Below are 24998 nucleotides of genomic sequence, written 5' to 3'. Positions count from 1 at the left end.
AAAACCCACATCCTTTCGTCTTTCCCTCTCCTTCCCTCTTTCCTGATGAGGCAACAGTTTGTTGCGAAAGCTTGAATTTTGTGTGTATGTTAGTGTTTGTTTGTGTGTCTCAGGCTGTGGATTGCTGTGTTATAAAGATTAAATTAAGTGTGTGTATTCGTCATTCCCAGAAGAGGGTGGGAACCAGGTTCAGGAAGTTGAAACGAAGTTTGAGAGACAGGAAGCTTTCTGATGGTAAAACCGTAAGAGGCAGACTGACAGACAAAATGACTGATGAAGTACAGCAGTATTATGGGATATCCTTTAGAAATAATACTGAAGATCTGTTGAAAATGAAGCAGGCAGTATGGGCTACCTTCTTCCACAGGCTGTCAACTGATGAAAAACCGGTACACCACCTCTGACCTCCTGGACCTGTTTCATGGTGCAATTACCGCAATGCCCGGTACTCAAACAGTTCATACAGCCATAAACATTCCATCCCAGCAGCAGTGATGGATGTCAGAAAACCTATTTACAGAGACCTGGCAAATCCTGAATTACTGAAGAAGTGTCTGCATGGTCAAACTCAAAATCCCAATGAGTCATTCAATAATCTTACATGGACTTGCTTACCCAAATATGTTTTTGTTGGTATGAAGACACTAAAGCGGGGGTCAGTGATGCTGTTATTGCTTTTAATGATGGCAATGTTGGTTGGGTGAAAGTGCTACAGCCTATGGGAATTAATCCTGGACAAAACTGCATCAGAGAACTTGAACAGATGGACAAGGTTCACATTGATAAAGCAGAATATGCAGCACATTTGGCCACTAAGGAGTCCAGAAAGAAGAAAAGGTCGAGAGAATGATATACAGTATGGTGCAGGGTGCTTCTGAGTGACTAAAAATAAAATTAAGCATATATATTAAGTGAGTTACAGTCTTTTGAAACTTTAGAAGCCATTCCTGAAAATTTATATTTTCCATTGCGTTTTTCCTTAAATGTCAGAAACCACTTTGAGTATTCAAATTTTCAGGGAGTAATAACATACATATCCTGAGTCTATTGAACTAAAAGAAGTCACTTCAGCGACTTGTGCGTTGATGGGACGAAATAATGATTATTAGGACAACACAACACCCAATTCCTGAGTGGAGAAAATGTCCGACACAGCCGGGAATCGAATCCGAGCCCGCAGGAATGACATTCCGTCGTGCTGACCACTCAGCTACCGTGGGTGGACAGTATTGTACGATTACTCAGTTGAAGAAAAATTACCAGAAGCAACCGAATTCTTAGAATATCAATGAGTAGGCATAGAGAGCGATTTGAAGTTTAACAATAACATAAAACTAATTATTAAGTAAGGCAAATGCCCTATTCATTGGAAGACTTCTCAGGAAGTGTATCTCAACCACAAAGGAATTACGTTACATAACATTAGTTTGACCAACATTTGCACCTCGCTCATCAGTTCGAAATCCATACCCAATAGGATAGATAGAGAAGATCCAAAGGAGAGCAGCAGGTTTTGATATATGTTCATTTAGTGAGTGCAAAAACATCACAGAAACTCTCATTCAACACTAGTGATGGATGCTACAAGAGAGGAATTCTGCACCACAAAGTGATTTTTACTGTTAAAATTCTGGAAGTGTACATTCCTAAATGAGTCAAACTATTGCTTCCCAGTAATTTTCTCTCAAGAACAGACCATGAATGTAATAACAGATTGGTTCAAACTCACACTGCTTACCAGGAATTGTTTCTCCTGTGAACCATTTGTGACTATCAGGAAAGGTAAGAAGTGATAGTTATTCAAAAAGTACCCTCTGCCACACACCACACAGTGGCTTGCAGAGTATAGATGTAGATGGTAAGCAATGGCAGGAAATTTATAGTAAATGAACAACAAAAAGGAAAGTTCAGATTGCTACAATCAAGGGGGGATGTTTCATTCATATCTTTCATGTTTTTGGGTACTAACAAGGGAACCTCCCCATCGCATCCCCCTCAGATTTAGTTATAAGTTGGCACAGTGGATAGGCCTTGAAAAACTGAACACAGATCAATTGAGAAAACAGGAAGAAGTTGTGTGGAACTGAGAAAAAATAAGCAAAATATACAAACTGAGTAGTTCATGGGTAAGATATGTAACATCAAGGACACTGGGACCGCAGGAGCTCCGTGGTCTCGTGGTAACGTGAGCAGCTGCGGAACGAAAGGTCCTTGGTTCATATCTTCAATCGAGTGAAAACTTTAATTTTTTGTTTTCAGTTTATGTGACAAACTCTTATGTTTTCATCACTTTTTTGGGAATAATTATGACATCCACTAGAAAACCTAAATCGGGCAAGGTAGAAGAGTCTTTTTACCCATTCGCCAAGTGTACAAGTTAGGTTGGTCGACAACATATTCCTGTCATGTGACGCACATGCCGTCACCAGTGTCGTATAGAATATATCAGATGTGTTTTCCTGTGGAGGAATCAGATGACCTATGACCTTGCGATCAAATGTTTTCCGTTCCCATTGGAGAGGCATGTCCTTTCGTCTACTAATCGCACGGTTTTGCGATGCGGTCGCAAAACACAGACACTAAACTTATTACAGTGAACAGACGTCAATGAACGAACGGACAGATAATAACTATGCAAAAATAAAGAAAGTAAAATTTTCACTTGTGGGAAGACTTGAACCAAGGACCTCTGACTTCTTTAACTGCAGCTGGTCACGCTACCACGAGACCACGGCGCTCCTCAACTCACGTATTCCTTGATGTTGCCTATATGCCCCATGGACTACTCAGTTTGTATATTTTGCTTATTTTTTCACAGTTCCACACAACTTCTTCCTGTTTTCTCAATTGATCTGTGTTTGGTTTATCAAGGCCTATCCACTGTGCCAACTTATAACTAAATCTGAGGGGGGTGCGATGGGGAGGTTCCCTTGTAAGTAGGCAGATAGTTTTACATTAATTAAAACTTAAATTTTATTTTTAGAAGTGAAGCCTATACCAAGCACTAAGTTGGAGCCACGAACTATGGCCATTGAGTTTTGGCTTGTTCTGCGCACCTACATCACACATCTTAGGCAGCCAATGAGTTGTCAGTAGTGTTTTGAGTGTTCTGCTGTGAATCTCTCAGACAATATAAGCAAAAACTTGATTGTAGCGACTTATTTGCCAAATTTTTATTCCATTTGTTGAAAGCTGCCATCAGTGATGGCGTTGATCAATGAAAGGTTCTATACCGTAACTTGTAGGATACAGGCTTTCTTCAAGTGCAAATCACATGTATGCATCTACCACAACTGTCACTTGGAACCAGCAAGAATGCAATCCTCATCCAAGCCTCAACCTGTGCAAACTGCCTGAATCTGACTACAGCAGTACATCAAAGGGAGCAGAAGCAATGCAGTAAAATAGGAAAACTACTTTTCCAGAGAAAACAGGTCTCGAAATAAGTCACAGTGCTGAAGGCATGATTACTGAAACAATATCTACATTAAGATAGGTGAAGTAAGAATATAACCAATCAAGACACAGTAAAAGCATCTACGGCACAAACTTTTCAATTAACAGTATTCATTAAGTTATCCAGACAAGAAGTACTGAATGTGTTCGTTTATTTGTAATCAATATTTATGTGAAAATATGGTTCAACAACTCCAAACCCACTTCAGCTCTGAATCAAGACTTATAATTTTGAAAAATAATTGTTAAATACAGGTACACTGAAGACAAGTCATTGTCAAAGTCAACAAGTTTCAGGCTGACATAGAAAATAATAATGACTGATGCTATGTAAGTGAAAGGAACACAATGCTAAACAAGTAAATATGTTTTTTGGACAAAGTAGTTTATTCTTCTCAACATTTAAGTTTGGGAGAGATTTAAAAAGATACAGGACTTTCAATAGTAGTCCAGAGTGGTGTGAGAACATTATTTGAAAGATAAAAAACAGTGAATGAAATGGCTAAAATGGAGGTAAAATTAAGACCAAATAGCAAGAGAAGGTAGATGAATAACCAGGGCTGCTCCTCTTACAAGTTGTGTTTCAATGGATACTCTCCTGCTAAACATATGCCATTATTGTAAAAGCTATTACCAACCTCAGCTCAAAAATTTAAATAATATTAATGTAATAAATGTTAGCATTAACCTATATCTATAAACTTATTTTTACACTTACCTTTGTCTATTTTTCCTCTTATTGCTTCTCTTTTGGTTTAAATGTTGTTGTATTTACTTATGAAAACATCCCCATTTAAACTGTTTTTAAGGTACAAAACACAGTGTGTAAAACATGCAATGCCTTATAGTGTACTCAATACATACTTCCTGAATTCTTTTCACAGGACTAAATGCATGAAACATGAACAAACTGCAGAATAGGGCCATAAGTATAACATTTAGAAGTACTCAGGTACATCATAAGAAACTGTTTAAAAAACTGGGTATCTTTATCTAAAGCTGCGTACACACTGCCACTGGAAACATGTTTCTGTTGGAAACGTTTTCTGTGATGTTTCGCAAATGTTTCCGACTTTGTTTCTGGTCTCTGTTTCCGTCCACACTGGCGGCAAACATTTCTCGTTGTGTGTTCACGCCGTCTGCAGTGCTCCTTGTGTTATTGTGTTCGTATCGTCTGCTGCTGCGTTATGTCTGATGTCAAAGAAACAATAATGATATGTGGTGCTGCATTATTAATACTAGAAGGTTTACACAAACAAAATGAAAGGCGTCCTCGTCGTTGGTGGAGAAAAACATTCTATAGAAGAACTGGCGGAAATAACCGGCTACGTGAGCTGAGTATGGAAGACGGCTCCGGCTTCCGCAACTTCACTCGGATCTCACCTACTGATTTTGAATATCTGGCAAATATGATATCACCATTTGTTAAAACACGAATTTCAGGAAAGCTATTTCAGTCAACCAAAGGCTTGCAGTTACTCTTCGTTTCCTGGCAACAGGAGATTGATTTCAGAGCCTTGTGTATTTATTTCGCATTTCGAAACAAGCAATATCTCAAGTAGTGCCTGAAGTATGTGGAGCTCTGGTGGAAGTACTGAAGTATTATGTAAAGATAAGTGAATGAAAAACATCGTTAAATAAGCACATTTTCGAAGTGTTGTTATTTCTCAATTACACTACATATCTCATCAAACACAACTTCTTCAATTGCGTTGTCACTGTCTTCATAACTCGTAAATGTAACAGGGGAATTATTACTTGATGATGATGATGGCTCTGCCACATTCATACCCCTTGTCGACTGCTCATTTTCCTAACACGCTACATGTTGTTTCATTAACACATCATTAAGCAAAGTCATTGTTTTTGCTCTTTCTAACTCTGGCAATTTCCGTAAAACTGATGCCACATACTGCCCATACGTACTACATTCATTGTTCTTGTTCTCTTCTTGTTTTTGCAGCACTTTAGTTAATAATTGAGACACAATCTTGTAGGGTTGCTGCATATCTTTTTTCTCGCCCAACCTTCTAATTTTGCGTGGAGGAGGACTGGAAGGTCCAGCCACAACCTCTTAATCTTCGTTTGTGCCCTCTGGCGAATGTACGAAAACCTGAAATCAAATTTCTTTCTTTCAGATACCTGCGACTGAAAACGACTGGAGTGAAACAGCATGTTTATTCTCACAGATTCTTCAGTTCCCCCATTGTGTCAGAGCAATTGATGGGAAACATATTGTGCTACAGTGCCCTGTTGGTAGTGGAAGCAAATATTGTAATTATAAGGTTCATTCAGCACTGTGCTGTCTGCTGTCATCGATGCCAGCTACAACTTTTTGTACGCAGATATCAGCTACCAAGGCAGAATATCAGATGGTGGTGTGTTCAAAAACGCGAGCATAAATGAGTTAATTAACAAAAAGAAACTTAACTCACCACAAGCTGAATGCTTACCAGGTGGCTCCAAGGCCCTACCATACATTTTGTAGCAGACGATGCTTTTCCCTTACAGGAAAACATTATGAAACCCTACCCGGGGAAACATGTTAAAGGTTCAAAAGAGAGAGTTTTTAATTACAGACTTTCAAGGGCCAGAATGGCTATTGAGAACACTTTCAGCATTATGGCTTCAGTTTTTCGTGTTTAGAAAACCTATGTTGCTACAACTGGAAAAGGCAAAAGCTGTCACACTTACAGCTGTATGTCTCCACAATTTTTTAAGGCGAAATGCTGAGGTGAGGAACCAGTACACCCCAAATGGAAGCTTCGATTCCTACGATTTACAAACCGGTGAGATGATTCCAGGCATGTGGAGACAAGATGACACTGCATCAGTTTTCATTTCAGCACAGAATATACCAAGGAAAGCTGCTTCCATGAATAAACAAATTCGAGATGAATTTGCTAATTATTTTTTAAGCCCACAAGGAAGTGTACCGTGACAAAATAACTATGGGTGTATGTGACTGTGTACTATAAAATACAAATAAAGACAAAAAAAGCATAATTCTTGTACCTCATTTTCCACAGTATCTGTTGTCTCCTTCGGCTCGTCTACATCGTCCAAGAACTGCAGCAGCCAACAGCCGAACCAGTTCAAGTCATATGCAGTGTCTGTACCACTACCAGATGGTCTGCTGGAAATAAATTTTCTTTTCTCGCGCCTATGAGCAACCACAAGCGATCGTATCTTTTCTCTACACTTCCCTTGCCCGTGCCAAAAGCTGCTGCAATTGTCGCAAGTGCATCGTGTTTTTTAACAGTGTTTTTATATTCCTTGCTCCGGACATTCCATAAGCAATCTTCTCCCTGGTACATGGCAATTAAATCAACAATTTGCTGCCTTGAACACTCCATTATTTTAGAAAAATAAAGCGAAAACGACACTACAGTAAACACAACACCACTTAACAGTTGACGACACGCACGCATGCTAGCGCAGTGCAGCGGTGACAAGTGGTAGTTAGCCTGAAACACTGTTTCCTTTGATCTGTACCGACACTGCTACGGATAGATGTTTCTGTGTTTCGAAACATGTTTCCCAATGGTGTCCACATCAAGCTGCTGGAAACATGTTTTGTAAACATGTTTCAGGCTCAGTGTGTATGCGGCTTAACAACACCAACTGTGTACATCTACTGAAGATGATGTAACTTACCAAACGAAAGTGCTGGCATGTTGATAGACACACAAACATACACACAAAAGTCAAGCTTTCGCAGCCGGGAAGGAGAGGGAAAGAAGAAAGGATGTGGCTTTTAAGGGAGCTGGTAAGGAGTCATTCCAATCCCAGGAGCGAAAAAACTTACCTTAGGGGGGGAAAAGGACAGGTATAAGCGCACACAACGCACACACACACGCGTGCGCCCACACACACACACACACACACACACACACACACACACACACACATTGTAGACATACTTGTCCTTTTTTTCCCCCTAAGGTAAGTCTTTCCGCTCCCGGGATTGGAATGACTCCTTACTCTCTCACTTAAAACCCACATCCTTTCGTCTTTCCCTGTCCTTCCCTCTTTCCTGACAAAGCAACTGTTGGTTGCGAAAGCTTGAATTTTGTGTGTATGTTTGTGTGTCTATCGACGTGCCAGCGCTTTCGTTTGGTAAGTCACATCATCTTAGTTTTTAGATATATTTTTCCCACGTGGAATGTTTCCCTCTGTTATATATATATATATATATATATATATATATATATATATATATATATATATATATATATATAGTTATCCACATAGTAACAGAACAATAGCCAGTTTGGACTTAAATTTAAAACCTCAAATAACATTTTCTATTGTATATATGTCACGTCTCTAGTCAGATCATCTTGTGATCAGGACACAACATTTCAGCAGTCCACCTGGCTGCCATCTTCAGTTGAGTAGGCTGTCGCACTATCTCACCAGAACTGAAATAAAAAACACCATTGCAGCTCCTTTATACACCGGCTGTGGGTCCACTATGCATACGTAAACATAACGCTCTCTAGCAACAGGTACAACAGTGCACCGGTGGTCAAAGCTCATGGAAACAAATCTATATCAAACACTATTGACACGTTTCTTAATGTCAAACAGAACAGGGTTCCACCCCTTACTTAAAGGATATCCCTTATCTCTGTTTATATAATTGTCACATAGCCGGATTTCAATGGCTTCTTTCACTACACAATCCCAATACCGCGACACATGGACAACCACTTGTGTCTCAGCGTACAACATTTTACGTCCTTCAGTAAGATGATGTTCCGCCATTGTAGATTTTTCAGTCTGAAATAAACTTATGTGGCGATGACGCTCCATGCAACAATCCTGGACTGTATGAATCATTTGTCCAATATAGTCTTTCCTGCAATGGCAGTGAATCTTGTAATTCCAGGCTTTCTCAAACCAAAATGATCCTTCTTAGCAGCGGGATGGAACACACTTTTAATATTAAATTTCTTTCAAATTCTACCCCTTTATGAACATATGCTCCCCGCAAAAGATAGGAATCGCTTGCTTCTTCTGTTGGTTCCTGCGAAGGTCCACTCTGTAGACCACAACGGATCTGACTGTCAGTATAACCATTCTGCTTAAACACAGCCTTTAAAAGGTCCAGTTGTTGTGTCAAAACTATCTGCACCTGTGATGGTGTAAGCTCTTTTTGCCAATGTACATAGGACCCCATTGTGCTGGTACAATGGATGACATGATCCACGAAGATACCAGTCCGTATGTGCGGGCTTACTATAAACACTATGTCCTAATGTCCCATCATCCCTGCTGTAGGCCAAAACATCTAAAAACATCAGTTTTCCATCTTTTCAGCTTCCACAATGAACTTAATATTGGGATGCAGAAAAATTAAAATAATCTAGGAAACAATCTAGGACCTTCGCCGGAACCAACAGAAGATACAAGCAAAATCGGTGGCATTCCTACCTTTTGCGGGGAGCATATCTTCAAAAATAAGCAGAATTTTCAAGAAATTTAATGTTAAAAGTGTATTCCAACCACCAGCCGAGATCAGAGCCCTATTGGGCTCAGTGAAGGACAATTAGGGTTTGAGAAAGCCTGGAGTCTACAAGATTCTTGACAAACAATTTGTAAGGTCCACAATCATTGCCGTCCGCTGATGGCCAAGCGGTTCTAGGCGCTTCAGTCTGGAACCACGCGACCACTACGGTCACAGGTTCGAATCCTGCCTCGGGCATGGATGTGTGTGATGTCCTTAGGTTAGTTAGGTTTAAGGAGTTCTAAGTTCTAGGGGACTGATGACCTGAGATGTTAAATCCCATAGTGCTCAGAGCCATTTGAACCACTTTTTTTCCACAAATCACTGCATGGAGCTTCATCGCTACATAAGTTTATTTCAGCCAGAAAAATCTGCACTGGCGGATGTTCCAGTGAAGGATATAAAATGTATGATGAGACAAGTGGCTGTCCCTGCGTCACAGTATTGGGACTGTGCAGTGAAAGAAGCCATTGATATCTGGCTCTGACAATAATAAACAGAGATAAGGGGTACCCTTTATGTAAGAGTTGGAACCCTGTTCTGTTTGACATTAAGAAACTACGGGCCTTGTCTTGGTCTTCAAAAACTGTCAATAGTGTTTGATATGGGTTTATCGTTTCCACGAACTCTCACCGCTGGTCCGCTGTTGTGCCTGTCACTAGAGGGCAGTTATGTCTGCGCACATGTGGAAGACCCACGGTTTGTGTGTAAAGGAGCCGCCACCGTGTCTGATTTCAGTTCCGGCAAGATAGTGCTACAACCTACTCACCTGAAGATGGAGGCCAGGTGGACAGCCAAAATAGTGTGTCCAGATTACGAGATGTTCCAGCTGGAGACCCGATATGAATACAAACAATTACTACACTGGGAAAGTTTATGGAGCCACAGAATTTTCCATAATCACCTAAAACTGTGTAACAGAATGCCTCAAAGACAAAATAGGTAACTAAAGTATATATTTTTAAAAAGACAGTTAAAAATATTGCACAATATAAAATTAGAGATTAGTTACAGAATTCTCAGTAGAGATCAATTCAGGACAAAAAATATTATGGCAGAATACTTGTAACACTACAGTACGCACAATATCTGTAGTACGTAGTACTAATATCTTATATCCCTGAGTTCAGTAACTCATGCATCATATGGGTGCTAAGTCTCAACCGAGCAGAGTCAAGCATTGAGATGTAATAGAACTGTGGGATCACAGTTGTGGTCTACATCTACATGCATCTATATGGATACTCTGCAAAAAACATTTAAGTGCCTGGCACATCTGCAGTTGTGTGTGGTGTGTGCAACGGTTAAGTGTTAAGAGCTGCCATCAACAACGTTTAAATATTTTTCATTTACGAAGCTAACTTGTACCATGTATGTATGAACGAGCAAACAAGTATTTTACATTAGGTTTAAATCTAATATGGTAGAGCATTTGTCAGTACACTTGTATCAGATTTGGGAGGATCTGATGTCTATGTTCTGGCCGTCGTAATACTGGATTTCCTAATTCACTTTAGTGCCAGAATGTAGCATGACCCGACATGAAAGCTGCTAAATTTAAAATATTTAACAGAAAAGTGATGAAAATAAAGTTTCAATACACTGAAATTTCCTGCAAGATCAGTAACGTTCATCAGGTTCTAGGAAGAATTTCTTGTTTCACGACAGAAAAGCAGACTTTTTGCTAGAAATACCAATTTTACAAAACCTGTCCCTTTCAAGGCATAGACGATTTCATAAAGCTGTGGTGAAACTGTCAACATTTTCTATGCAACTGGAAAGTTTTTGTGGTTCCACAATAAACATTTGAATAATAATTTCTTGTGACCACCCTATTATTCACTCATCTAAGAAATATTCCTGTCATTATTTCCCAGTTGTGTATGTAAGCTTTTCATCATAGTCTACACAAAATTTTGTGCTACTCGTTACACACTGAAGAAAACTTACTTGTTTAACTATGTAAATGTCATAGCCATTCTTCCTCTGATTTTGCCCTCCAATCACCAAGATGCTTCACATGTTTGAATACAGTTTTGAATACAGTTATCATGGCCATTCGTCAACTGGGTTTACCCTGCAATGAATAAGTTGCTTACAAACCATTGGCAATTAATATAACTACTCGTTAATTCATGTTTCTCAGTCAGAAAACATTATTTCTATCACTCTTTTCAGATTGTGTCCCACAATTTTCATCATATCAAAATGAGTGGTGTCTGAAATAAAGGTAAAAAAAAAAACTTACTTGATTGATTGTACAGTGCATCCCAGGTGGAAGATCCGATACTCAAGTATTCCATTGATAAACGCTGTCCTTCAGGTAACCCTGCAGCCAGAAATCACACAGGTTCAAATCTGGTGACCTTGACAGCCATGAAGTTTGGAATGATTAGGCAATGATTTAATTTTCTCCAAACACGGAGTGACCGAGCGACCTTCCAAGCAATGCGAGGTGGAACATCATGTATCCAACCAGTCTAGTCCACATCCTCTCTTCCATAGAGCAGGGATCACATGCTGGCGAAGCATATCACAGTAATGTGTGCTGTTCATGCTGCTTGGTCCTTGGGGTCCAAGTTCTTCAAAGAACTGTTGTGTGAAGCCACTGCACACAGTGACACATGCACTATGGAGGTAAACTTCATGAATGTTCATTGGCAGCGACGATCCCCAAACGCGATAACTATGATTGTTCAAAGAGCATAAAGTGCACATCACTCCACAAAACATTCCATTGTCATCTTCAATCCCTGCAAGAAACATAAAAGCAACTTTTACTCTAATGTCAGCATCATGTAGCAGAAGTTTGTGGGTAATATGAAGTTCGTTTTGTATAGATACCATTTCACAATTGTTCAAAGTAGTTTCTGAATGGTGGCACACGAAACCTTCAGCTGTCTTGACACATCTCATGCACTGATTTAAGATCACACACTTCAGGTCCAGCATTCTCAGCCATGACAACATTAACTTCTTCAATCATTTGTGGCACAACTGACCATCGGCCTCCCCATGGAGCAATTCCCAAAAAGCCAGTCAATTCAAATTTCCAAAACCTGTTCTTAAATCCTTTGGCAGGAGGAGGATCTCTCCGTATTCACAGAGTAAGGGACTGAGCACTGAACTCCAATAGAAACTGTAGCTTGTGCGTAATTAGAGAAGGATCCTGAGAAAGGATTCTGGTTGAATCTACAGGAAATTGTACGACTGTGTAAAAAGGGGTAATTTGCTAAACTGCCACATACCTTAATACTGGCCCTAACAGCAAGTCATGACACTAAAACAACTAACACCGTAACTCCTACAGTGCAGAACCTTAATGCCATTTACATAAAGTTGGTACCCAAACAACAAATCTTTTTCCATCTATAATGGGCCAAGTAAAGAGAATTTTAATTATAACCACCCTGGGCATTAAATGTGTGATATCTCTGAAACCATCCACACTGAAGAATATGCACATACGAAGTTTCCTTTTTATTTTGTGCTTCAAATGAATATGCCTGTAATATTCATGAATATTTACCATTCCTCCTGGGACATTGTGTATTCACTGCCATGCTGAGAGATTGTGCTGCACAAGCCACCTGTAACAGAAAAGCCAATTAAAAGACATTGTCTAAGAGTAATTGCACTTATGCCACAAAATGAGCACATTTATTTAAGACAAATTATATTTCTATTCTCAGCTGGTAAGCTACAGCAAATATTGTTAACAGTTTCATATTTCCTTGTAACATAATGATCACACTTAGTTTGAAACACCTTTTACAACAATGATTGACACATTTTTCAGTTACCATGGGACTATCTATGTTTGTAATATGCTGTTAAGAAAAAACAGTGTTCCACAGCTGCATCCGCAGACACACACTGCTGAGATAGTTTTTACCTTCTGAGGCTGCAACAACATTCATTTTCAGAAGACATGATATAATGAGGCCATAATACAGATGTATCTTCTACAACCGTTCTTGCCCTAGACAGTCTGATGGCAAATAGCTGATTTTTGGCAGGAGTGGTCTGCTGACAATCATAGTTAAAAATTCTTTCTTTTGCATCTTGTGTCTTCCCAGATATGGCTTTATGATGTTTCCTGAGATGGAAACGGATCTGCCAGGAAATTTTTCCCTCCAGGTCAGCACCCATGATGTCACAAGTCCAATATTTTTTGAGATATCTTACAGAAGCATACTTAAAAACATCTCCATCCAAATTCCTTCCTTGGCACCCAATATCAGCATACGACAGGCTGTCAAGTGGAAACGGAAAGCAGCTAATTCTAAATGACCCTTTTCAATTGTAAAATTTCCTGCCACTACTATCAGACCACTTACAACCATACAAACTGCAGATCCTGCCACATTTGCATGAACCACCAGTGACATTGCAGAGAAAGAAATTGGGTTTGGCAAATCATGGTGAGTTACTGTAATCGGCGGCATGTAGTAGGTCCAAGTCTAGATGGTTGCATTCCTTACAAATAGACAACTTTATCAGTCAAATGGAAGTGACTGCAATGTTAATCTACATATAAAACTCTGATCAATAGGATATGTTTCAGTCAGTAACATAACTGAATGACAACATAATCTCTCAAACCTTCAGACAAAGCTTCACAAACTGTGGTTTTGAAATATGAAATAAATATAGGACCTAGAAAGCTTTTACAGGAATCTCTCATTTGCCAAAAACTGAAGAGTAACAGCAGTCTGTTTCACAGGAATTGCTCTCCCCATATTTGTGTCCCTAGTGTATTCACTACACACTCAAATTCAGGTCACCACCTAGCATTGTAGTGGAGTTACGAAAAATGTAAGTCTTCTAAATTCAGCTCACACAGCATGTCATTCCTGCCACATCTTATGCTTTTGACCGCTATTGCTACATCTTTTCCATACACCACTGAGTATTATCAATGCAGCACCAAATATCAAACTTTATCCTCTTCATTTGTCATAGCATACCTCTCAACATGAACACACAATGGGAAAGGTTTGCTTCAGTTCAGTATAGCAGACAATGTGACCAGATATGTAAAAATGTGTGTTACTTAATGTTGACAGGGCGCAAACAAGAAACTTGGTTAGAAACACGTTACAACTTGGCTTGAAACAATGTTATGACCAAAAACATATTTCAGAATTAAGTGTAAACACGGCTTAGAAATTACACAAAAAGAAAATTAACAATTGAAATCCTGAATATAAATAGCACTAAAATCTATTCTCATACCAGAATATCTGTTGTCTTTTATCCTTAAAGTTGCTTTAGATGAGAACTGTCCATTATCAACACTAAATAGCATAATTCAATCAGGCACTATTCCACAAATGTGTTTTCTTTTAGACCATCTGTCAAATACTTAACATGGTACAAAATGTTAGGGTTTCTTCTCAGTCACATCACGGACAAGGCGTGGAAAAGAGTGACTATGTAAATACCTCTAGAGGTACCTGAATTAGTCTAATCTCATTTTCACAGTCCCAATAGGAGTGATATGTAGGGAAATGAAACCTATCTCTAGATTTTTTCCCATAATACTGGTTCTAGAAACTTTTTCAGTTGGTTTTCCCAGGATAATTGGCGTCTATCAACCAATTTTGTAATCTTATCGTATTCTGACACGGTATTTATTTCAAGTGGCTGCCAAATCATATATTTCAACATTTCTCTGACAGCCTCCTAGAGTGAAACAAACCTGTGACCATCTGTACCACCTTGCTTTGTATACATTCACACATTCAATGTCCCCTGTTAGTCCTGTTCGGTATGCTTCCCACACACTTTAACAATATTCTATCATGGGATGCACAAGTGATTTGTAAGTAGTCTCCTTTGCAGCCTATCTGCATTTTGTCCCACCAATGAACTGAACTGGTTTACCTACAACTGAGCCTAAGTGGATATTACAAATTCGTATCCTGATGTAATCAAAGGATATTTCTTGTTTTCATTTTGTGAATTGAACAATTTCACCATTCTGAACATTTGAAACTATTTGCCAATCTTAGAACAATTTTGTAATCTTATCACATTCTGACACGGTATTTATTTCATCTTTTTTCAGACTGTACTTCACTACAACTAACACCGTCACCGGTAAAAAGACTGAGATTACAAAGAACACTGTCTGCCAGGATACAGTAATATAGAATATGAATAAGAAGTGTATCAATCCACCTATCTGGGGCACACCTGCAGTTACTTCTACAGTGTTCCTGTCTACAACTCTACATCCAAGGTAAGATAGTGTGTTTGCTTTTGTTATCATTCACATTAAACATATTTATTGCATACACAGGGGAAAAGTTACATGTTGAATCCCCCCCCCCCCTGCCATTATTTGTCTCACATTAAACGTATTTATTGCATACACAGGGGAAAAGTTACATGTTGAATCCCCCCCCCCCCCCCTGCCATTATTTGTCTTTCACATTCATTAGCTTCTCTGACTCTCAACCAAATCGTCACCTTTCAACTTAACCTAGACCTAGGCTGCACTAAAGATCAGTCTATCACCAGACCCAAGATTTCAGTTGGGTGGCAGTGGGAGGGGGGAATCCAATACCACAAATCAAAAAATTCTTTGTTATAAGCACGTGAACCTCAAAAATGCACACAATTTTCATTGAACACACCAGTTACAACAGAGAGCTAAAATGTATGCTCTGAATGTTGCACTTCATGATACTACTAAACATATAGTTTGTGAAGATGCCTACATTAAAAATGCATCATTAGATGGTTCACTGTAAGTTAACTAGTAAAAGTAAACAGTACAGATTCTGAAATGTTCCTTTTTCTCCATCAAATTGGATGTTTAGCCTACACTGAGAAAGACTGAAAGAAAAGGCTACCTATAATAGGCATGTGTTGGTATGTCTTCAAACTTCAACAACAAACAATTCAAGTGTTGACAGCTGCAACATGCATCACGTCTGAAGGAAGATCATACAGAGTGGGCAACATTTTTGACATTTCTGTGTTTCAATATGTTGCCAATGATAGGACATCTGGTTCATCTGTCAATAGTCTATTGCCATTGTATAAGCAATGATGCAATCTTGAGGAAAGCACATTATGAATGGTCATCTGTTACTCAAAGCAAGAGATTACTTTTCATCGGCTGCCAGCACTTTATGGAGGTTGATACATACGATGGTTGAAAAATATGTCTCTTTCAAATAGGACACACACACTACTACATAATCCCCACTCTATCATTGATTCTGTTCAAATTTCATATGTAGAATCCTATGTATGTTAGAGGTAATTTCACAAATTCTTAGCTTTAGGTATGTAGTAATGACCTTTAGCAGCCCCATAAGTCATGGGTGTGCCAAAATTTGTGATGAAGATGATGAAGTTTGAGATTCTTAGCTACAGTAACATTCTTTATTGAACAGTTAAGCTACATGTCTTGTCTCCCAAGTCTTTCAAAGCTGGGATAGGATTATTTCCTAATTTTCAAAGAAACCTCTGCTCTTGTCTTTCATTAGTTTCTTTGTGAAATCTACTTCGAAGTGTGGATCCTTTATGAGAATTTAAGGCAATTTTACTCCCAAAAATTTTTGTTTGATATACAAAACAACTTATAAGGGTACTTTCAAATTGGCCTGCAGAACTAACACACTATGAGTAAAACAATATCATCTTTGGCTTCCCAGCTTAACATGTTATGCAGCCATACCAACTTCACAGATAAATTTATAGCTCAGACTATGTTGCATATAGTTTGAAATAAGCAGTTCTCATAATATGCAAAGATCAGCACATTCCTCAAACTGGGGAACTATCAAGAATGGGGTTCCACAAGGGTCGGTCTTGGGTCCTTTGTTGTTCTTAATATATATTAATGACTTGCCATTCTATATTCATGAAGAGGCAAAGTTAGTTCTCTTTGCTGATGATACAAGTATAGTAATCACACCTGACAAACAAGAATTAACTGATGAAATTGTCAATAATGTCTTTCAGAAAATTACTAAGTGGTTCCTTGTAAATGGACTCTCACTGAATTTTGATAAGACAATAAATACAGTTCCGTACAGTAAATGGTATGACGCCATTAATAAATATAGACCTTAATCAGAAGCATATAGCTAAGGTAGAATATTCAAAAATTTTAGGTGTGTCCACTGATGAGAGATTAAATTGGAAGAAACACATTGATGATCTGCTGAAACGTTTGAGTTCAGCTACTTATGCAATAAGGGTCATTGCAAATTATGGTGATAAACATCTTAGTAAATTAGCTCATTATGCCTATTTTCACTCATTGCTTGCATATGGCATCATATTTTGGGGTAATTCATCACTGAGGGATAACATATTTATTGCACAAAAGCGTGTAATCAGAATAATAGCTGGAGTCCACCTAAGATCATCCTGCAGACATTTATTTAAGGATCTAGGGAGATTCACAGTAGCTTCTCAGTATATACACTGTTATGAAATTTGTTATTAACAAACAAACCCAATTCAAAGTAATAGTGTGCATAACTACAATATTAGGAGAAAGGATGATCTACACTATTCAAGATTAAATCTAACTTCCACACAGAAAGGGGTGAATTATACTGCCACTAAAGTCTTTGGTCACTTACCAAATACTATCAAAAGTCTGACAGATAACCAACAAGTATATTAGAAGAAATTAAAAGATTTCTGAATGACAACTCCTTCTACTCCATAGAGGAATTTTTAGATATAAATTAAGAAAAAAAGAAAAAACCAAACAAAAAAATTATAAAAAAAATTTAAAAAACAAAAAAAATAAATAAAAAAGTTGTTACATTAACTTAATTATGTCATGTATTGGAAAATGTGACTCGTTCCACATCATTATGATATATCGTATTCATGATCCATGGAACTAGTATTAATATAATCTAAACAGGGATCTAGAAGGTGCCAGCTTCTACACATCTTTTTCACCTTGTAACTTTCCATTTGCTCTCCTTTCTACTGCATGGTACAGATTCTCTCTTCAACTTTCATTTGTGTCCACTGATGAAGCCTAGATGAACAGACCTAAATATTACATCCCTTTTTTAAGGATTTACAATTTCTCGGCAATATAAAATTGTATGTAGCTCCAGCAATCCACCACAGGCATTCTTCTTCCTTGGATCAAAGATAAACTATCATGAGTATATTGTGCAGCATCTGTATGAGAGAACAAAGGAGAGATTTGAACCTATTTCTGCCACATTCTGTGTAGGTTTACGCCTTCCTTGATTCAGTGGAACACCAAAACTGCCACTGCACTAAAGCAGCAGCACAGTTTCCCACGAAGAGCAAAAAAAATCAAATGTGTGTGAAATCTTATGGGACTTAACTGCTAAGGTCATCAGTCCCTAAGTTTACACACTACTTAACCTAAATTATCCTAAGGACAAACACTCACATCCATGCCCGAGGGAGGACTTGAACGTCCGCCGGGACCAGCCACACAAGGACCGCCACCCAAATTAATGTGCGCAATGAGAGCTAAATCCACAGTATTTTCCATTGTACTTGGCAATGCTAAACCCACCACTTTAAAGAATCACATAATCATTTAGGTACCAAATGTTTCAAAATCATTGAATGAGTAAGAAGTCTATGCCCTAGATACCAAGGTAGCGCTCTTGCAGGCTGCCTGTGACACCTTGTACCACCCAAACTACTGAACTAACATCTCAACACTAAAGGATGTATGTCTGCTACTGACTGAGACACTACAAAGTGAGAACTATTTAAAACATGACCAAAACTTTTGTATCCATTTACCAAAGCTGACTGTCTTTGTTAAATAAGACTTCTGGAAAAAAAAGTATTAAACACCGAGCACTAAGAATGTGTTTAATTAAAAAGAAGGAAGAAGACACGCATTACTTAGTTTAAGTTGGCGAAGCAAGGAATGTAAATAAAATGTTGCAGTAACAAACTGACCTATAGAATAACTAGTAGCTCGGTGTTCACGTGCTAGCCTTTTTAGTGACAGTAACCAAACCAGCTCGGTAAATTTTCTAACACATTTGGCTAACAGCGATGTCGGCGACGAGTATTTCATTGCAAATTATGTGACAAACACCACGAAATATGCTACAGATCCGTCTTACCAAGCATCTGAGGGTGTGGGGGGGGGGGGGGGGGAGAGGGTGCATCAATTTATTAAACTACTGTTGAATTTATTCCGTTGCCAAAACTAAAACATTAGACTACGCGATTTCAGCATTCCTAATGCATTAGCTCGGAGCAAAAATTTCGTAGGTAGCCTCAATGACACAAAAGCTCCAATCTGAATTTCTTACAACTTTTCTCCCTGCACTGTGACAGTCTGTGCTGCAGGTTTATTAAGATACATCATTCACGCAGCATGTTGGCCTACAATCAGGTATCACAATTATTTAAATGAAGTATTATTTCAAAATACAGGAACACCGTAAGAAGCCATCATTCTTTTAAAATCGTTATAACTGATATTTAGCTATGGAAGATAAAACGTGTTCCAACTAAACCGCTTTTTATACTAGCTACCTTACAATACTTATGTTCGAAGTATTTACAAGAAGTCAATCACAACAGAAACGAGGGACGTTCAAAATATTGTTGGTTAAAACACAGAAAAAATGAAAAATCAGTCACTTACTCACACAACAAATAAATCACAAAAAACTCTTTTCAGTAAGCTAACAAAAGTACCACTCCACATCCAAGGAGAACGAGAGAGGAAAAGGAAAAAACAGGAAAGAAAGCACAATTCCATAAACGATAGTATCGCGAAATATGAGACATCGATATATACATCTACCTCTGTACCCTCTTCATTAAAGCCCGCCACACACGTTCCGGTATACTTGTCAGGTAAACCTGCACAGGTATACCAAAGGTATACCTGTTCAGGCTGGAGCACACACACACGCTGCGGTAAACCGGAAGATTTTAACTCAGTCAGTCGAGAAATGGCGAGCAGGCAAGAAGACGACGCGATCGGGTTAGTCGGTTTGTTAGTGGCCACGAAGTGTAAAAGGAAGCAAAAACAAAAAACGTGGTGTAAAGAGTTGTTTACAAAGAGAAATGAATACACTCATACGAAATTAGTAAAAGAGTTATGTTCAGAACCTTCAGATTATCGTAATTATTTGCGGATGATTGAAGACGTCTACCAAAAACTATTGTCGCTTGTGACTCCTTTAATACAAAGGTAAAATACAGTTATGAGAACTTCTATTTCTGCTCATCAAAGATTGACAGCTTCTCTGAGGTTTCTTGCAACGGGTCGATCGTATGAATGTCTCAAATATTCTACTATAATATCACCCCAAACTCTTGGCAAAATAATTCCAGAGACTTGTGATGCCATATGCAATGTGCTGAAAGGAGTATGCCTTCAGGTATGTATAATAAATACACACATTTTTTAAATTCTTTTATTCTTAGCAATTCTTTTTACAATTCAAAGACAAAATTTCAACTGAAGCATAGTTGTGAATAATACATGAAGTTCAAAAACAATTGAAAATTTGCTATTATTCGTCAATTAAAACCATAGAAAAATTAAAAATGCCCAAAAATCAAATATTATTATAGGTAGTTAAGTAAGTAGCTGATGAGTCTGGAAGTGGAAGCTCTTGATTGGTTACGAAATCTGCAGGTGCTGTTCGTTGCATAAACTGATCATATGAAATAGCTGCGCTGGGATTTGGTGAGAACGTACTTGAGCTGGGACTGGTTAGATATTTGGAGCTGTATGAACTCGTTGGCATGTTAAGCATTCCCATTTCAGCTTTGTATAGGAGATCATTGATTCTTTTTTTAACAATCAGACCCTGGCGTTTTTCCAGTGTCCTCATTCTCATTGCAATAGATTTTCCCAGTAGATCATACCTGTCATCTTGGGGCGAAGGCTTTTTAAAATGATCGATTTCACTGATAGCAGAACGTCATTGGTCAGTTCCACTTTTTTACCAAATTTGGTGGTGGTATCGGGAGTTCTTTGGAATTTTGAGGACTCTCGTTTGTCTCTGAAGGTTCTTCACTGCTGGGTGTCTGTGGAGCGACATCATCGATTCTATCCTGAAAGAAGCATATTATTAGACCCTAAAAGTCATTTACTCTGGTTTTATTTTTTATATCAGGAATATAATTTAAAATAAGACAAAACAATAAGATAAAAGCAACACAAACCTTCTTAAAAACTATTAAACAGATAGTTTCACTGTAGTATTTTAAAATTCTGTTTCTTTTTTCTTTATAACCAAACTTTTTAAACAAGCATTGGTTTTGTGTTATTTTAAATGTTATTTTCATTTTGCTCATAACAGTAAATTTATGAAGCCTGTTGCAATCAACACCGATATACATCCACATTGTAAAAAAATGTTATTAATTTGCTGTTGTTTCAGTTTCCTGACTCGGCTGAGAAATGGAAAATTATTGCTAAGACATTTGAAGACAGATGGAATTTCCCACATTGTCTTGGTGCCATGGACGGTAAACATATAGACATAGTTCCCCCACCGAATTCCGGATCTTTTTACTTCAACTACAAAGGCAGACACAGTATGGTACTCCTTGCAATACTGGATGCTAACAATCGGATCCTTCTCGTGAATTTTGGAACTAATGGACGTGTTTTTGATGGAGGCCTTCTTCAGAATACTAAATTTTATGAAAAGTTAGAGAGTAATGAGCTCAAACTTCCAGAGCCATGCAACATTACAGAAAATTTCGAAAATAACCCTTATGTTTTTGTAGCTGATGACACCTTTCCTCTTACACTTAATATTATGAAGCCTTTTCGACAAATGCAACTAGATACAGCTAGTAAAGAAATTGACAACTACTGCGGTTCAAGAGCAAGACACGTTGTCGAAAATTATTTTGGAATACTCGCATCCAGATTTCGTATATTCCATACTCAAATCAATTTGGAACCAGAGAACATAATGAAAGTGGTGATGGCAACTTGTGCATTGCATAATTTTTTGATGGAACAACATCCAGGCTTTTACGCTCCTCCAAACAGTACCTATCAGGAGACGTACGATGGAACTACTGTAATACAACACGAACGTATACATAGCGTGACAGATTCGTTTACTCCTGTACAAGATAGTCCTATTTAGGAAAGTGTGAGTACGATAAGCCAAGTTTTATGTGAGATTTGGAAAACTGCTCGATGTCTTCAGCTACAGCATGGGTATAACATATAACAATATGCAGATTGAAAAGGTTGACAGTGTTAAATTTTTGGGATTACAACTCAATAACAAATTCAGTTGGGACAGAATTGCTGAAGCGCCTAAACAAATCTGTATTTGCAGTGAGAGTATTAAAAAAAAAAAACCTTGCATACTTCATTCTATTATGTCATAATGGGATCATATTCTGTGGCAATTCATCAAACTGAGCAAAAGTTTTTAGCCTGCAAAAGTATGTGATAAGAATCATTTGTGGTGTAAATTCAAGTACATTGTGTAGAAACATATTCAAGGACTTGGTATTCTGACCACTGCTTCTCAGTTATCTATTTCTTAATGAAATTTCTCGAAAGTATTTCCAGCCAAATAACTCAATGAATAGTATCAATACCAGGAATAAGAACAATCTATATGAAGACCTAAAATCCCTTACCTTGTTCCAAAAAGGGGTCCAATATTCAGGAACACACATTTTCAGTAAATTGCCAGCAAGTCATCATTAAATACTTGGTTTCAAATAAAGCGTGGTTTGAACAGATTTGAAAGACTTTTTGATAGACAACTCCTTCCACTTTATAGATAAATATCTTAACAGGGATTGTTAGACCAGCTTATGTAAAAATTCTGTTATATTTCAGGTTTGACACCACTTGGTCACGAACAGTCAAGATCAGGTATTTTGTGTATGATAAATTTATTAAAAGTGCATAAGTGTTTCTTTCTGATAGCATATTAATTCTGTAAATATTAGCAGTTCCAGTTTACTGTAATATATTCCTGGCAAATGATGAGGATAATAAGAATTATATCCAAATGTTTTATATTATACTTTCTGACATATTCCACATGCACGAGAATCATCTCATTTTTCGGTCTGAGGAACGAAAACTGAATCTAATCTACAGTGAGGGTCTTGGTTTTTTTTGTGGGGGAGTAATTACATTTCTCCAAGCCTTCCGTTTGTTGTGTATCTCTTACGTTTGGCATTATTGTACACAGAATTCTATTGTATAATTGGTTGCCTTAACCCCATAAGGGTAAGAGATTTAAACGCCTCAAACGTCATTACAATACCTTTTAACTCTTTTTTCTAATTCTTGTTTGGATAGCCAAATTGTGAGTCTGAATTAATAGCATTGTGTGAGGAATACGAATTTACAGAAACCTGATCTTGACTGTTGTGACCAAGTACTGTCAAAACTAAAATGTAACATACATCTATTCCAGAACTACAAGAAATGGACAGAATAGAATCCCATTATTTGTCCTCTCTCTCGAAACCCCAGCCCTCGATGGCCAGCAGCTAGTTCCGTAGCAGTACTAAAACATTTGTTCACCTCTGTAACTATTGTCTCTGGAAATATCACCAGGGTCTACGACCTTTAACTGGAGACAGCAAAGGAGTTACTCAGTTATCAACTTCCAGATTACCTGTAGTGGTAGTATGTTAACTACCAGAGAACGAGAACTGTGAGCAAATATAATAACTGCCAGAGAAAATACAGATCTCTGAGAGTTATTTCCACCGTCACTCGAATTCCTTATAGTAACTGTATTTGTACTACCTGCCCAAACTAAACTGACAAATAGTGCAATGGCTCAAGGGAACGACCAGATATGTGCAAAGCCTGTATGGCCACTCCTATCAGCCACTGCTCTGACAGTAACTTTATTTAATTGTTTGTGCTCAAAGTAGCGAGGGCACACGAAAGAGTACACATTCTATCAACAGATGGCATGCAGTCTCACAGTCATTTTCACAACCTATAGAATACCCTCCAAATGGTCTATCCCTCTCCTTTGTAGTTATATCTCTGATGAGTTGACACAAAAGTGTAGTACAATCTTTGCTCAAGAGATGGTGCGAAGCACTGTTGGCAGTTATTGGAATAACTGGTAGTATCAGATGAGCAGTTATCACAGTTAACCACTACTTCTCAGTAACTGGTTATTTCTATCAGTTACGTTATTTTTTGCCACTTCTACTCTGCAAAACACTGTGAAGCACCTGGAAGTGGGTACCTCCCCTCCCGTTGATGTGTTTGCATGCCTCCGTGTGCACAGCAATTATTCTAATCTTCTCCTCGCGATACCTATGTGAGCAATACATATGAGGTTGTAGTATATTCCAAGTCATCATTTAAAGGTTGTTCTTCAAATTTTGTTAGTAGACTTTCTCCGCATAGTTAATGTCTATCTTCAGGAGTCTTACAGTTCCTTTTTTCAGTATTTCTGAGACACTTTTTCACAGATCAGACAAACTTGTGACCATTCATGCTGTCCTCTGTACATGTTCAGTAACCTCTGTTAAGGCCAGTTCACACATCATGTCACGTCACATCCTGTCCCACCAAAACATTCTGCAATGCATTTCAAATGGGAGCATCCACACTGGCTATCTTGTCGCATCACATCATGGCACCATCAGGTTTTCTGAGGAGGAAAGTTTTGACGTTTGACGTCATCCGTCCATTTCTGATCATGTTACCCACAAGCACATTTCCTCCTGATACACTGCCTCGGGATGATCTCCATATTTCGTTTTGTCCTGGTTTTCGCGCTTGATATCAGTTATTTGTCGTTCGTTATTTGCTTTAAATTGTTTTGTTTCGTTATTTTTTTGTTGAAATTCATTATAAATGATTACAGATCAATTGAAGCAGTGAAAAAGCAGTCTGGATTATACGACACGAGTGTACTAAATTACTTGCCCACTTCTACATTTATAAAGTGGATTTTTATGAATAGTGTTACCGTATTTAGCATTTCACTATGAAAAGAATTAGAACATGGCTGCAACTCACAGTGAAAAATGTGGAACTGCATTTTTACGT

General features: G+C 38.1%; 1 long non-coding RNA gene across 2 annotated transcripts in view; it reads right to left on the bottom strand.

Annotated features, from left to right (window-relative positions):
• Positions 1-19694, bottom strand: part of LOC126466143 (uncharacterized) — a 35007-nt gene extending 15313 nt beyond the window's left edge. Inside the window, exons 1-5 of one of the 2 annotated variants that reach the window (XR_007585983.1) lie at positions 19611-19694; positions 12498-12558; positions 11217-11721; positions 10919-11045; positions 6472-6764 (exon numbers count right to left, since the gene is read on the bottom strand). This is a non-coding gene — a long non-coding RNA (uncharacterized LOC126466143). The remainder of the gene's footprint in view (positions 1-6471; positions 6765-10918; positions 11046-11216; positions 11722-12497; positions 12559-19610) is intronic. The other variant, XR_007585982.1, reaches the window with a different exon arrangement.
• Between the last annotated feature and the right edge of the window lie 5304 nt (positions 19695-24998).

Source organism: Schistocerca serialis, chromosome 1, assembly GCF_023864345.2.
Source record: "Schistocerca serialis cubense isolate TAMUIC-IGC-003099 chromosome 1, iqSchSeri2.2, whole genome shotgun sequence".
Taxonomy (NCBI): Eukaryota; Metazoa; Arthropoda; class Insecta; order Orthoptera; family Acrididae; genus Schistocerca; species Schistocerca serialis.
Note: the sequence above shows the minus strand (reverse complement) of the source record. Positions and strands in the feature narration are given on the sequence as shown.